The sequence below is a fragment of the Dipodomys merriami genome, unplaced genomic scaffold (genome assembly GCF_024711535.1).
Source record: "Dipodomys merriami isolate MVZ:Mamm:240054 unplaced genomic scaffold, mDipMer1.0.p SCAF_7, whole genome shotgun sequence".
Lineage (NCBI taxonomy): Eukaryota > Metazoa > Chordata > Mammalia > Rodentia > Heteromyidae > Dipodomys > Dipodomys merriami.
Genome location: NW_027206290.1, coordinates 14,905,601 through 14,922,587, shown reverse-complemented (window position 1 = coordinate 14,922,587; position 16,987 = coordinate 14,905,601). Strand labels below are relative to the sequence as shown.

General features: G+C 38.7%; 1 long non-coding RNA gene across 1 annotated transcript in view; it reads left to right on the top strand.

Moving 5' to 3' along the window:
- LOC138816749 (uncharacterized) overlaps positions 1-8,281 on the top strand; it is a 65,163-nt gene extending 56,882 nt beyond the window's left edge. The window contains exon 4 of the long non-coding RNA XR_011368726.1: positions 7,622-8,281. This is a non-coding gene — a long non-coding RNA (uncharacterized lncRNA). The remainder of the gene's footprint in view (positions 1-7,621) is intronic.
- The last annotated feature ends 8,706 nt before the right edge of the window (positions 8,282-16,987 follow it).

Below are 16,987 nucleotides of genomic sequence, written 5' to 3'. Positions count from 1 at the left end.
TGGGCAAGGATATTTGTTGGTATTACTCTGTTGAATAATTCTAACAAACCCTAGAAAGATAACTATAGATTTCACACAGGGAATGAATAGAAAACTCATTATTTTCAATCTGCATTCCTCTTTTTTTTTTCTTTCAAAGCCTTCAAATACCTTTTCTTTCAAATGTCTTCTTAATGCTTTATAATTTTACTGTGGAGCTATCAAATGTATAGGATAGACGGTATTTATCAGTCAATTTAAATCCGTGATGACAGATCTACATCTTCTATTTAATTGAATATTGACATGTTTCTGTGCTCATGTCTATGTAAATCCTTGTAGCAGTGTTCCTGTCTTCAGAATTTCGGGGAAGGAATCTTTTCTCGATTCATTGACCTTCTGCTATTCTTAGCTGTCTCTGGTGATGAAAACTCTCCCTACCAGGAGCTTTGGCACAGTTTGAATTGTTCTCTCCTAGAAATCCATGAACTTCTCCTTCAGATTTTGGCCAACATGACATTTCTCTGACAAATTTATTAACTATCCCAATTACTTGTTTCTTGAAAGCAATTATGAACTATATTATATCTGGGTAAGTCTGTTTCTGTTTGAATCTTCTTAAATAGTTTTAGTACATTTTGGGCATTTTCAGATTATATCAAGTATGTATGTTCGATAACTGATGGACAGATAGTAGAACTATATTTTCACCTGTCCATTCTAATTTTTTTGAAAAGTATATTTCTAAATCATATTTTTTGTCTTGTTGGGACCTTGAGTATATTAGGCAAACATTTTATTCCTGGGATACATCCACAATCTTGGAAAAGTATGGAATAATAAGTATGGGATAATAGTATAGAATAATAAGCCAGAATTTTATTGTCATATATATTTCAGATAAATATTACAGATATGTTTGATTATCTTTTTGTAAATGTCCCTCCTTATTTTCCTCTTTTTTTCTTCCTAGAGGCAACCACAAACCTGAGATTAGTGCATCTACTATTGACTTCTCTTCCTATCCTTTTACTATGTATCTTTCCATGATTAATGTTATTATTTTAATGCTATTTATTAATATCGTGTTTATGTTCAAACACAATACTAATATTGTGTTTGAAAATTATAACTTAATGGTATTTTCACACAACTACATTTTATTTTCTCTGAGAATCTCTGTCATAATAAATAGATATAGTATATTTCTATTTAGTATGACTATTGTTACATTTGCAAATTTTTTTTTTTTTGGTCCGGTCGTGGGGCCTGAACTCTGGGCCTGGGCACTGTCCCTCAGCTCTTCAGCTCAAGGCTAGCGCTCTACCACTTGAGCCACAGTGCCACTTCTGGCTTTTTTCTTTTTGCTTGTGTGGTGCTGAGGAATCAAACCCAAGGCCTCATGCATGCAAGGCAAGCGCTCTCCCCCTGAGCCACCTTCCCAGCTCCTGCAAATGTTTTTAGTATTTCACTTGGTAATTTTTATTTACCAAAAATTTCAATGTTTTATTATTTTCTTTCTTTTGTTATTTTATTTTTTGTTTTAAAGTGCATTTCAAAGTGAAGGTTAAGACATCCTACTTTTAGATTTTTTTTTTATTGGTCAAGTTGAAAACAGAAACACTGATCACTTGTGTATTCTTCCTGCTGTTAGAAAGCAGTACTATTCACACAAACACACACATGTACATGTGCACACACACACACACACACACACACACATACACACACACACACACACACACACACACACACACACACACACACACACACAAATGCACAATTTTAGCTTTTTGGAACCTCCTTGGCACCCAGAAAGTTAACAGTGAACCATAGCAAGCACAAAAATGATTTTTTTTTTTTTTTTTTTTTTTTTGGTCAGTCGTAAGGCTTGAACTCTGGGCCTCAGATCTTCAGCTCAAGGCTAATGCTCTACCACTGGAGCCACAGTGCTACTTCTGGTTTTAAGGTGGTTTGTTGGAGATAAGAGTCTCATGGACTTTCCTGCCCAGGCTGGCTTTGAAATGTAATCCTCAGATCTCAGTCTCTTGAGTAGCTAGGATTACAGGCATGATCCACAGATGCCTGGCTCAAAAATGATCTTTTAAGAAACCACAGCAACAGTGTTTGGTGAATGATTGTGTACAGAGCTGCCTTCTGTCATTTGATAATGAATTTATTTCCTTTTGTCTCTACACTGACCTGGCAAATAAATATTGCATTATATTCCTAGTGTGGCTATCATTTCTAATACAAAAGTAATAGCAATGCATTTTTTTCAAAAGTCTCAAGTCTATGCATAACTTTTCTGTTATGTCACTTGAACATTTTTCTATGTCACTAATGTGGTTCTATTTCATTTATCTTAATCCATATAAGACAAAAAGAATGATCAATAACATTTGCTGAATGAATACTATATATGAAGTTCTTTGTCTTGCCAAACATTCACAACACTCATGTAGGGAAGAAGCCTTATTTTAGAAATGAGGAAGTTGAAGATGACAGAGGTACTTTAGGTTGAATAATAGCCCCTAAAGACCCAAATCTCTGGAACCTGTGGGTATGTTACCTTAGAAGATGCAGTGGACCTGGCAGATGATTTTGAGCCTTGAGATGAGAATATTCTAGACTTTCTGGGCATGTCTAGTCTGATCATTCATATCCCTAAAACAGGAACTTCTTCCCACTAGTTTAGAGAGAGATGCACTGGTGAACACAACATCAGAGATATGGTAGCATGAGAAGGATTCCATACTGGGCTGATGTTCTTGAGACAAAAGGGTTTCTAGCAGGCACCAATGAGAGGAATCTAGGAGCTAAGAGCAGCCTTCAGCTAATAGCCAGCAAGCAAATGGAATTATACCAACAGGTAAATGAGTAGGAAAGAAGTTCTCTCAGATTCCACAAGAAAAAATGTAACTCTTTACATTGATTTCAGTCCATACTGGACATCCAAACTGCAGTGTAATGTATTTATGCTGCTGTAATTCCTTTAAAATCCTAACAATTGGTTATAGAGGTAATAGGAAATGAGTATGTGTCCACAATTAGTAAGGTATATTGAACAACTCAAGTTCAGTCACTCAAAGGGAGGTATATGACTAAATCATAATTTATTCAAGCAGTTCATATTCATGAGTATTTAGGCTGCTTTCACTTTACAGTATTTCAGACGAGATCAACTTCCTCATATTTATGTCTTCATGCATTCTATAGAGAAAATCCTAAAAATGAAATTATTGTGTCAAAGGAATTACATATTAATTCATTTTCAAAATAAATACTTGTAAATGTTCCATTGCAGTTCTTAGCTCTTATCTACACCCTGTAGGAGGGGAATGGACAGAAAAGTAAGTATGGATGTGGCTCATTTAATAGAGCACAGGACTAGAATGAACACACAACACAAAGTGCCTTTCTGTTTTACTTTAGCTGGAAAGCCTGCAGATGACTGTTCTTAAAGAGTTCTTCTGGCTCTGTCTTCTCCATGTGCTTTGTGAGTATTCATTTCTCTGTGCTTTTCCTTTTGATTCATATTATTTGGCTCTTGAAAAGGTCCTTAAAGATACACAAAACTAGCCCTTTATGTAAGTATCATTTATAGTGCATATCTATTCAAAAGGCTATATTACTTCAACTGAGATCAGATTTCCCATGTATACATTTAGATACAAACACAAAGAGCATTTCATTAATTTTGAGTGATAGCCTTTCCAAGGGGCCCTGGAATCTCAGGAGAAATTACTGATCAGCTAGATCTACTGAAAGGGCCCAGTGATGAGCTGGACTTTTATGAGAGGCAGGGTCGGAGACTCCCTTCAGGATGGAATGGCCAGTTCCTCATGAGATTTCATACTAACAGAGCCTAGGCTTTGAAACAATAAGAGTCTCTCTTATTGGAAATAACTTTTACTTTGTTTGGGTATCTTAACTTCATTCCTTACCTGGAACGCTCTTCATTTAACAATTGACTAATGTATATTTAGAACTCGTTAGGTGGTTACCGTTTTAATGATCTGAATTTTGTTTGTAGTCTCATTATCAGAAGCTGGAAGAACATATCCTTCTTCTCTTCGTCAGGCACTCACTTTGGCCATGCCAGTGTCATAGAGCTTCTTCACATCTTGTTTGAGCTGGTGCTTCTTGCCTTCAACACCCAGAGCGGACACAGGCTACTCATTGACTTCCTGGCATCTTCATGGCTCCTTCAGAGATTAAAGGACATTTGCTATCGTAGTAATCAAGCTTGTTTCTCCAGGAGAAAATTGTTCTTCATTGGGAGCTACCAATAGAATAGCAATGGAATAGCAGAAAGTGGATGAAATTTGATTTTGTGTATGAGTATGTGCATGTGAGCAGCGGATGTCTCTCAGCACAGTTTTCTTGGCATACAGAGCTAGGCTTTGGCTTTGAGAAGGGTGGGAGCTTTCTTTACTTCCTAGCCATCTTGGTTGAAAAAAGTTGGTGAGCCACTGAATAATCACTAACTCCTGTCTTGTACTGAGCTTCTGTTGAGCTTATAGATTTGATAGCATCCTTTTGGTTTTTCTCATGTCCTTCTTTTGCCCTAGAACTTCCTTTTCTTTTATTCTACCAACTTGGGGACTGTTATCTTGTCCATCAGTTGCTGTGATTATTAATCATTGAGCTTGTAAAACCCCTTAACTATGTTGTTGTGCTTGTTTTTTTTACCCTGAGACTCAACCGCTTAATCTTTGTACATTACAATAACCAACCTCTTGGCTGTGATTGCTGGTGTTTATTTATCTATTTTTGATCCATTTTTATCTGAGAGACTGGAATGGAAATTTTGAATTCTAGTAAGTTTTAGGCATTATAATGAACAATAAAATCGATTTATGGAACATTTCCTATGTAGTTAATTATATTTGTAGATATTTTCATTAATTAAAGTCCTCAGGCTCATTCTGTGAGGTAGATGTTATCATTATCCCTATTCCAACACTAAGAAAATTAAGTAACTAAATAATGTGACAACCTGCTCAAGGAATAGACAGTGGTAGGATGATACAGCTGGATTTGGTAGACCAGTCTGTTCTCTTAACCACTGTACTGTAATGTTCCTTGGCATTTCAAATTAGCTGTAAGCAATACTTCCAAGAACATTTTTAATCAGAAAAATAAAATACAGAACTACTTAGTTGTGGTGAAATAGAACACTGACTGGGAAAGGAACCAAGGGGAGTCCTGGCTCCATCCTTAACTAGCAGAGCGAGTCCTTGAGCAAGTCATTTCACCAGGCTCAGCCTCCATTATTTTTGTCTTGATTTCCTTGTCTTTAATTTTTCTTTCACTACAATAAATTAGAATTACCACTCCCATACCATTTGTGACAGTCAAGGCTGATATTAGGTTAGTCAGTTGGCACAAGTCTCCTTGCTCTGAAAAAGAAAAGGCAATGATTAAATGCCATGCCCTTGGCAGAAAACAAGCTAAACATAATGACTCAAGTCCAAAGCCTAAACAGGGTGAATATATTCCTCTGTCTCCAATTTTCTCTGTGTATATTTATGATTGGCCTATATTCATCATTGGCCATAGACATATGGGTGAACATGTGACTCATCATTCATCATCGGCAACTTCTCAAATTAATGTGGAGTAATAATGCTACCAAACGTTGTCCAGACAGAAATGAGATCCAGCCAGAGAGACTTGCTAACTTTCTTAAGCATATCTCTTTACCATGTAGTATTTTACTATCCCTTATGTTATAGGATGTTCTACCCCATGCCTACATTAATATGCTAATATTCTAACCCTTAATGCTTTGGACGTAATCTGGTTTGGATATAAGACCTTTAAATAAAATCATATAGTACTCTAACCATATATGACTAGTATCCTTATTTTAAAAAAAAGAATATTAGGACAAAGGCAACATATATACTGATAGGTAACCATGTTAGGAAATGGAGTAAGCAGATGTTTATTAGTTAAGGAGTGAAGCTTCAGGAGAAAATAAACCTGCTAACACATTGACTTCTTTTGTTTTCATTTTTAAGTTATCTTTAATTATTTTAAACTGTTAGTTGGTTGATCAAAGGAGTTACATTATTGGTCTCCTCCCCTGCATATACCATACTTTAGTCAATTTATTTGTATTTATATGCATATGACCTTTTATAAACACAATGATCTTGAACTTTCATCCTCCAGAATGATTGGAAAATGAATTCCTAATCCACTCAAGCTGTATGGTATCTTGTTATTGAAATGTTAGCAAGTGAAGATACCATGTTTTAATTTGGGGTTGTTTCTGCAAAACAAGTTCCTGTTTTGGAAGTGGAGCTATGGTTCAAGTTGGTAGACCACTAGCCTTGAGCAGAAAGGCTCAGGAACAGCAACCAAGCCCTGAGTTCAAGCCCTAGGACCAGCACACAAGCACACACAAGCACACACACACACACACACACACACACACACACACACACACACAGCCATTCTTGATTCTTTCTTTTTGCTTGTCTTTCTTTTTTTTTTTACCTAAGAAAAAAGTTTGAATTGGGAATATAAGTATGGGCTCATGACTATATGTGTGTGTGTATGTGTGTGTGACTGTGTATGTTGTGGTGTGTGTGTGTGGTGTGATGTGTGTGGATGTATGTGTGTAGATCGACTGCAACTGTCTCCTGAAAGGATGTAGAAGCAATAACTTCTCCCTTCCAATGAACACATCTAGAACCCCAAAACTAGTTTCTACTCATCCTTTCCTACTAAAGAAAAAATCAAGATTTGGGGGGAAATAGTTGATTCTATGTGTTGAGCAGAAAAATCACAAGGCAAGTTTAGAACATTTGCCAAAAATCAAGAAAGTGCTCCTTGATTAGAGGAGACATGTTACAAGGACACAGGAGTAATTTGAAAACTAAATTTTGGCGCTGTGGATTTATATATTTTGACTGTAAAATATAAGCCATTAATGATATGATACTCAAAAATGTGGGAAAAAAAGCATTAGAGGTAACTGACTATTCAATAAATCCTTACTCTAAAGTTGATACTGAAAGAAAAAGAACTAGGCATTTATCTTGCCTGTAAAGAATTATGTATCAGGGCTGGGAAAGTGGCTCAGTGGTAGAGTGCTTGCCTTGTATGCATGAGGCCCTGGGTTGGATTCCTCTGCACCACATAAGCAGAAAAAGCCGAAGTAGCACTGTGGCTCAAGTGGTAGAGAGCTAGCCTTGAGCTGAATAGATGAGGGACAGCACCCAGGCCCAGAGTTCAGGCCCTACAACTGAAAAAAAAAGAATTATGTATCATCATAATTGATGAGGGAAAACTTACATACAGAGGAGAATATCAAAGAGGAATGATACTTGTATATCATTATTTTGCAACTATCAATGAAATAACTGACTCAGACAAAGATCAGCAATGGGAAAATACCATTGTGAAACAGGATATTCACATAAAGGCAAAGCATCATCAGGTAGGTTACTTTGTAATTGTCAAGGATGCAAAGCAAAAATCTGGCAATTTCAACAATGTAGCATTGCATGATGTTGTTTTCAATATAATGGACATTAAATTCACAGAATAATTTATGAAATATTCCTCTCAAAATATTTAACTTGCATACAATGACACCTTTGGACATGTATTCCAATATATTCAGGTTATAGGGAACCAAAAGGAAATCAAAATGCAAAATCTGCAGAAGAATCCTGAATGAAAGACATTCCACAAGACAGCTGCTTTGAATACCTGCAAAACTCATTTTCATGGGGGAAGAAAAGTGAGGGGAACTATGCCAGATGACAAGAAACCAAAGAGATGTAACAACCAACCAAATGTAACACAATAACCTTGATGAATGCTTAGCTTGATTTAAAACGACTGAAAATATTTTAGGGGCAGTAGAAAAAATCTGAATATGAGCTATACATTAAATGATATGGATAATACATGATACTAAGGAACTAATACTGTTTTCTCAAATATGATAATGACATTTGGTTATGTATAAGAGAACTCATTTTTATGGGTACATTACATTTGAATAGTTATGAGTGTAATGGTTTCTTCTATTATATATATATGTGTGTGTTTGCATGTATATGTATATATCATATGCACACATGTGTGTATGTGTGTTTGTGTGTTAAAGATACAGAAAATATCCTACAGTCCCCGAAGGATATGTCCTAACATCTCCACCAGAAGCCTGAATGTGCCGATAGTTCTGAACTCTATATTAAAGTCCACCATGGTGGACCTGTTGCAACAATGAGAAGTACAAGTTGTCAGGTCCAAAACGAGCTTTACAACGTCGTTGCGGGGGGTAGGGGGGTGGGGGGGGAGAGGGGGGGAAGGAGAAGGATTGGGATTGGGGGGGAGGGGGGAGGCTGGGAAGGGATGTGAAGGGTAAACAAAGGAGGAGGCTGCAATGCTTGGTAAGAAATGTATGCATTATCCTGCCCATGTAATTGTAACTCCTCTGTACAGTATGTTCACAAATAAAATAAAATTAAATTAAAAATAAATAAATAAATAAATAAAATAAAGTCCACCATGGTTTGTTCTCACATTATGTCTGATACTGTCATCTTTTTCTTTCCTAATTAAGTCATAAGTGCACTTTTCACTGAAAAGTGAAATTAAAATTTATCTTTAAGTGGTTTTACAAAGAGTTTGACTTCTCTTTGACATATGCACGCTACCAGCTTCATTGCTCTTGAACTCTGGGGCCACTAAGTACAATGAGGGTGACTGTGTCACCACAGTCACTCTGACCACCAAGATGGCTGCACACATGACTTAAGAGTGGGTCACATGTATGCAGTGTGGATATGCTAAATAAGAGCATGATTCACGTCCTGGGTGGGACATAGCAGGATGGTGCAAGATTTCACAACATTCCTGAAGATGGTCACAATTTAAATTTAAACTTCATTGTCCATTTAGTACTTCCAGCTCAAGTTTGGTGGCAAAACCACAGACTCCAGAGACGTAAATAACGATTGTAAAATCCATGTGGAATCTAGGTAGAGATTACACAGATATTTGTTATTATTCCTTCCACTTTTCTAGATGTTTAAACATGTTCCTACTAAGCAATTTAGAAAAGTTTGATGCTCTCCTCCTTTTTTTGCATCTGCCCTTCATGTCCATCCTGATCTTACCCCAACTCTTACTCACCTTTTGCCTGATTGAACTATTGTAGTGTCGTTCTGAGGGTTTCTGACTTTAGTCTCAAAATGCCACCAAGCCAGCTTTCAGAGACAGCTCCTTAAAAGAACAGTGATTTTCTTAGGCAGGGTATGGTGATTTGTACGTGTAATCCCAGCTACTTGGAAGATAAGACTGGAGAAACATGGTTTGATACCAATCTGGGCAAAAGTTATTGAAAGCCTATCTCAATTAATAAGCTGGCTGGGATAGTTGTATTCAGGTAAGAGGATGGCAGTCTGAGACAAAACTAATGAGGCCCTGTCAGAAGAACAAACCAAAATCTGTGAGGACTAGGGGCCTGGGAAAATGGTATAGTACTTGCATAGCAAGCACAGAACCCTGAATTCAAATACCAGTCTATTCTCACCATTTCACTGTCATGCTTCATTATTAGTCATTCATTATCCATCACCTTCATGGTAAAGGCCCAGTGAGGTTAGCCAGCAAGGCCATGCACATCTTTGCTCTAAGCCATTTCCACTCAAGATACTCTCTTGCTACTCATGGTCTGTGTGAGAGACATGTGCCCAAATAATAAGGGTTTGAGTTAGAGTGGTGGGCAGGAGCCCTGTATGAAAAGCAGCAGTTCCTTTGGCCCAGTTCAGGAACATGGGTCCTTTCTTTGTTTCTGAAACCAGAAATCAACATTTATATATAAAGTCTTCCCTGCTGCAAATGCTGACAAGTAACTTGATATTGTAAAAACTGTGCAGAACAAAGAAAAATGAAACAAACACCACGCAAAACAAAGAACGGAAGTGTGGAACTCTTCTGTGGTAACCGCAGACCGAATGCTTCCTTTTTCGTGCTCATTCTTCTTTCTGGCACCTTGTCTTGGGATATTTTCTTCTTCCTTTTCCTGGTAAGATCCCATGAATCCTTCAAAGAATTGACAAGGAAGGCCTTCCCTATCACCCTGACTGCCTCACGCTGGTGCTGCTCTCTTTTTGGTGTGTCCGTGCCATCCTGGCCCCTTTGTCTAGGACTTGTCATACCTAATTGTCTTCTCCCATTGTTTTTTGAATTCTCAGGACCTAGAGCTTCAGGTTGTTTTGTCTTCTCCGTGCTTCACTCTGAACATCTGTTGACTGAGTTGCAGGGTGTTTAATGTAAAGCTATAGAAGAATTTAGGCCATGGCTGCTCCAACATCCAGTTGAGAATGTACTTAAGAATGTCTATGAATTACTCAGAGAATTTCCTATGATTACATTCTAAGTAAGGTTGCCTTGGGGGATCATTTTTATCTATTACAGAAGGTCAGGTAAACAAGTTCAGTTTTAAGAAAACATATTCTCAAATTGGTTTTTGTAAGGTTCGGACAAAGGAGATGGCCACATGGTTTGGGCAGAAAAGTTTATTGGCGGGAAGAGCAAACCGCTGGCCTGCACAAGATGGAGGTGTGCAGAGAGAGAAGAGGAGAGAGGAAGGCGACTGTCTGTAAGTGGGATTGTACAGGGAAAGGCAGGAGCTGTGACTACAGCTGATGTGATCTCAGAGCCTGGGAGTTCTCCCTGTCTGCAGAGGCATGACCCAGGCAGTTCAGGAAGTGACCTCAGCAGATGAGGAAGTGACTTCAGAGTCTGGGGCCTTTGCTGACTCAGTCAGATGATAGTCAGGTGATTACTGGTTTCAGGCAGGTGATTTTGGTAAGGCTATCTGCAGTCTTTCAGGAAGAGGAATTAGGGAGGGACCATTCTCCCAAGCAGAACTAACAGTTTTCTTTCTGATCCTTTAAATCCAAAAGAATGTTACCAGTATTGTTTCAAGGACTGCCTTTTTAGAGCTGTCTCAGTCACTACCAGACCAGAGATTAAAACAGTCTCCCAACCTGCTTAAGAATGGAGTGGTGCATTGTGTGCTGAACCAAGTCACGTCCCTCCTTGGGACATCAGTTCCTAGGAAGACTGTACATATACAATTCTCATTCCTGTCTTTTTCATGCCTTTTCTTTCCCAGAATTATTTCTTCTTACTCACGATTCCTTCCAGAAAGCAGCTCAAAACTCATTTTTCCTAAAGAATGTCTGAGAAATACTACCTGGTCTGATTGTTCTTTGTATTTTTCATGTTTCTGTTTTTGCTTTTGTTGGGTATAACTTATACTAGAGTATTGTAAGTGTTATTGTGATGTATGAGGAATAAGATAAGATGCTAAAGCTAAGAAGTACTTGAAGACCATTGCTGAAAATAATAGTTCCTCAGACTCTTCTGGAGACTCTGGCTCAGTGGACCTGGTATGAGCACAAGTGTTTAGCTTTTTCACAAGTTCAGCTGCTAATTCTTCTCATCAGTCAAGTTGGGGACACTGCATCATTCTTTCGAGCTTAGAACCGGGTTTAGGCTGATAAGGATTTGAGACTGGGCTTGTGTGCTATTCGCTGTGTATAATAGTAGTCCAGTCACTATGTTCTGAGCCATAGTTTGCTAGTCTAGGAAATGGATTATAATCAGTGTTACAGGGTTGTTTTGGAGACTAAATTCATATCGAGCATTAGCATAGTGCCTGGAAGATCCTAATCAGTAAATGTTTGATAATTGCATTAATGCTTGCCTGCAGTTTTCTTGGTTATGTGTCTATGGTTCAAGTTAGAGATAATGGTTTCTTTGGCTCTTCTGTAGCATCATAAGTGTGACCTAGAAGATTTTTTGCTTGGCCAAAGATGATTGTTGAGAACTGACTAACTTCTGCCAATTTTTTATTTCCTCAATAAGGTTTTACCCTTTGCCCTAATTTTACCTGTCATCTCCATTAAATTATAGGAAGTGTTGAAGCCGGGCGCTGGTGGCTCACGCCTGTAATCCTAGCTACTCAGGAGGCTGAGATCTGAGGATCGCGGTTCAAAGCCAGCCCGGGCAGGAGAGACCGTGAGACTCCTATCTCCAATAAACCACCAGAAAACCGGAAGTGGTGCTATAGCTCAAGTGGTAGAGCACTCTCCTTGAGCTGAAGAGCTGAGGGACAGCGCCCAGGCTCAGAGTTCAAGTCCCACGACCGACAAAAAAAAAAAAAAAAAAAAAAAAAAAATTATAGGAAGTGTTGAGACTAGTGACCCTGTCATCTAGTTTTGTTATATACTAGACCAAGTAGTCTGTATAATTAGCTACCAACAAGGGGTATTAGCTAATAGAACACACATTTTATATAATTATAGAAACATCATCTCTTTCTTAGGTTATAATAATTCTAGTGGACTTGAGTTCTTATACTTTGTTCCCTTAAAGGAAGTCTTTACAGGGGAGAAAAACATACATTTTTTTTTCAGTGTGACCACATCATACAATTCCCATTTTGAAGCATCCAGTGCTTCCCACAGTGTTTATAATAATATTGAAATTTCTCAGTATATAGCCTTGTAACTCTCTCCCTCCTGTGCTGGTCTATCTCTTTGACCTTATCTCTTATGATTTACTAGACCAATATATCCTAATAATAGTGTTTGCTATGGTTCAGGTATGGCTGTAGTGTTTGTCCCAAAAAGTTTGTTTCCCACTGTGACAATGTGGGAAGTATAGCACCTTTTACAGGTGGGACTCAGTAAGTCTTAATCAGAGATGGTTAAGTCATTGAGCTTGAGCTTTCAGAAGGGTGGGTCATGATAAGCATTGCTCTCTGTCTCTGTCAAGAGATATCTTATCCTCCCACCTGTGAACCTTCACCCGAGGCTGAACCAATGGGGCCACTTGATTTTTAGTATAGTAACAATAAAAGCACCAATAGCTCCTGTACAATGAATTAGTGCTAATAAAAATATGGGGAAAACATGAATGGGGATGATCGTTAATATATTTTTTGGTTATAAATAGCTTCTAAATAAAGTAGGTTACCAAATTTTTAAAAAGAACATAAGGAACTAATATACTAACACTGTTCCTACTTCCTGGTCTATTCAGCTTCACATGCCATTCAGCCCAAATATCACCTTCTCATAGGCCTCCCTCAACTTCTTTGTCTAATGTTTTCCTCTCACTAGTTTCTATCCCATTATCCTGCTTTATTTTCTTCTTATAACTTGCAGCTGTCCAATATTACAGTTACTAGATGAAATTAGCTCATTTTTTCATTGGCTGCTCCATGAAAATAGGCATCTTGTCTATTTTATGTTCCATGCATTGCAGGTAGTCTGGTATTAGTGCATGGTACTTTGTGAACTTGGTATATATTTGTCAAACTGATGAATGAATTTTCCAGATAAACAACATTTATGGAGTCCATTAGATTTCAGATTTTTCAAAGCCGGGCACTCTCATCAAACAAATTATTTTTTCCCAAATTCAATTACTTTAGTGATTTCTGCCGCGGACCGGGTTCTGTCGGGACGACGGAGGATACCTAGGGGAGGAACCTGGAATAGGATGGGGAGATGGCAAACAGACAACTCACACAAGAGGAGTGGATGTTGAGTGCGATTTAATGCAGAGGATAACAAACTTTTATAGCAAAAAGTCTCCATAAGAAAGAGCAAAAGGTTACACAATCTTGCTGCAGGGCTTCATTCTTGGATGGTCACCAGCTGGTCACCTGAGAGGGCAAAAGTTTATACAATCTTGCTGCAGGGCTTCATTCTTGGGTGGTCACCAGCTGGTCCCCTGAAAGGCACTTGTTTCCGGCTTATCTCTAAGAAACATAATGGGTTTTGACGTTTGTCACCATCTAACCATTACCTTATTTCTATAGAGGCCTTAGTTGTCCCATAAGATCTTTCCTGTTCCTTCTTTAATAGTAAGGTCGCGGAGGCTTAGATCTAGCAAGTCTCTTAGTAAATGAAAGAGAGTAACAGGAAGTTCTTTCTCCTAAGTAGTTATCTCAGCAATTGCCATACATTCTTTCTGTTCTAGCCGTGCCTATAGCTTCTTGCAAATCTCTTACAGACAATTCCTTCTGCTGAAGTGACTTTGTCAATACTTTTATATTTACTTATATTTGTCTACTAGCCTCCATAAGAGGGGTTTCAGGGTAGCACTTAACTCTGGTGAGTTAGTCATATTTTTAAGACACTCATCAGATTTTGGAGTCGTCAACACTCTTTGTTTTTGGTTTTTTTTTTTTGTCGGTCGTGGGGCTTGAACTCTGGGCCTGGGCGCTGTCCCTCAGCTCTTCAGCTCAAGGCGAGCACTCTACCACTTGAGCTACAGTGCCACTTCCTCGTCAACACTCTTAAGAAAGAGCTTTGAATAAGGGAACGTTGACAATGAGTAAGTACAATGAACAGCAGAAACAGTAAAAGATTAATAGGCACTCTTATATAGTGAGGAAAAGAAAAGCAGAAACACATCTTTCCCAGGGGTTTGGCCAGCCTTTCCAGGAGTAGGCCTCTTAGAAGCCCTATTCTCCGAGGTACACTTCGGTGAAGTCCCAAAACTCGGAGATAGGTCTCTATAAGGCCCCATTCTCTGAGGTAGACTTCGGTGAAGTCCCAAAACTCAGAGATAGGTCTCTGAAGCCCCTATCTTGGTCTGATAGATGGTTTCCCATGCTAAGCAGACTCCACTAGAGTCGGCGTGGCAGATTTCCTTCAACTTCTTTCTCAACAATTAATAAGAAGACTCTAGATACTTCTTAGCAAACTCTTAATAATTCAGTTATTTCTTCCTTATCTTCAAGTAGTTGTACAAAGGGGTTCAACATATCAATTTATTAGTACATGCATCTTGATCACCATGTCACTCCTTACATCATTTTCCCCTTCCCCATCTATCTCAACCCCATCTATATCCTCAAGTTATTTGGTTCCATTTCCACATATGTACATTGACTATTTTGATTGTATTTGCCCTTAACAATGTCCTTGTTTTAAAAGAGCTACCTCCAGAGAGGTGTCAATCATGTGGGCAGTGAGAAAAGCTAGCAGAAGGACTGACCCAGGTCACACGGCCAGGCAGATGAGAGGCACTGACTATTGTAGCAGCAGGCCTCTTTTAAGCCTTCCCCAGGACTCAGCAGAGAGAGGCAACAGGGAGCAGGAGAGGTCGTGGTAGCATCATCACTCGAAGAACCTTTTGGAGAGTCAGTGCAGGCGTGTTCTTTACTGTGGGCCCGGGCTTGCAATGAGAAGTGTCTAGCCTGGAATTCCTCTGGGTTAGTAGCTGCTGTACTGAAGAAAGGATGGCAGTGGCAGTGACAATGATAGAAGTGACAGTCTGGTAGTGGTAGCGATGGTAATGCCACAGGAGGTGCTATAATATAAAGTAGCCTCCCAGCAAGCTCAAATCTGAAGGATCTGGGAAGTGGTCAAGGACTGCAGAGGCAAACAAGCCAGGAGGGGCAGCTGACCACCTTTCCTACTCTCCCAGATGTCAGGATGAGACTCAAAAAACTGGAATTCCAGCAGCTGAGCACATGTAATCTTAGTCAGACCCGTTGGGTTTTGTTGGCACTTGCATTGTTAATTTTTTGCTATCATTCTCAAGAACTGACAAGATAATTTATGTAAAACATCTAACAGTGCATGGAATACAGATAGTGAATTTTTTTTTCTCATTGGGCAAGCACCAATAGCCCTATAAGCAAACATAGAACTATACAAGAGTTCTACATTTGGACTACAAAGCCAATGAGCATGACCAGAACATAAAAACAATTAAGGACAACACTGAAATCATTTCAAAGGCTAGAGACTTTCCTAAAGCTAAGAAAACACATAAATTTTTTGGAGTGCTATACTCATATAAGGAAAGCACTTTAGGGGCAAGCACATTTCTGAGCATGCTCAGTTTAAGGTCATAGTTAAGGGAAGATCACAGGCATAATGCTGGGCATGCTTAGCTCAAGGTCATGGGACAAATGTTTAAAGGTTAAACTAGTGGACAGAAACACTTCTGGGCATTCTCAGTTTGTTGGTTGTGTTTTGTTGTTTTTTTCCAAAAAAAAATTAGCAGAAGCAAAATGAAAGAGTACTTTAAAAATGTGTTGATAGCCAGGTACCAGTGGATCACACCTATAATCCTAGCTATTCAGGAGGCTGAGATCTGAAGATCACGGTTCAAAGCCAGCATGGGTAGGTAAGTCCGTGAGACTCTTATCTCCAATAAATCATCAGAAAACCAGAAGTGGCACTGTGGCTCAAATGCTCACTAGAGCCCTAGCCTTGAGCTGAAAAGCTCAGGGACAAAAAAAAAAAAAGCTCAGGGACACAGCCCAGGCCCAGAGATCAAGCCTTACAACCGACCAAAAAGAAAAATTGTGTTGATATAGTAGTTTGTCTCTAAGGGTGTCTTGCCTCAACAACCACATCAGAATTATAATTGAATAGTAAAACACTACTAATATTGGAAGCGGACATTTTCCATTCTTCAACAAATTTATAACATGAAAGGGACAAGGGTGCAAAGTACTCAAAGGGTGGTGCTGCATAAAGCACTACCAATTTATGTTCAGTATGTTCATGTAGTGACAGGACCAAGTAAGCTCTATGGAAGAGCATTGAGTCTTGAAGAATGGGTATAAATTAGACAAAGAAAGAAATGGGTAAAGTGTATTACAAATAGAAGAAAAGTGAGAACAAGCCACGGAGGAAGGACAATGAATAGCTTCTATAGAAAACAAATCTGGGCTGGGAATGTGGCTTAGTGGTAGAGTACTTGCCTAGCATGCATGAAGCTCTGGATTTGATTCCTCAGTATCACATAAAAACAGAAAAAGCCAGACGTGGTTCTGTGGCTCAAGGGGTATAGTGCTAGCCTTGAGCAAAAGAAGTTCAAGGACAGCACCTAGGCCCTGAATTCAAGCCCCAGCCAAAAAAAAAAAAAAAAAAAAAGAAAAAGAGAAGAAAAGAAAAAAAATATCTGTTCCGGTAAACCACAGGCACCACAG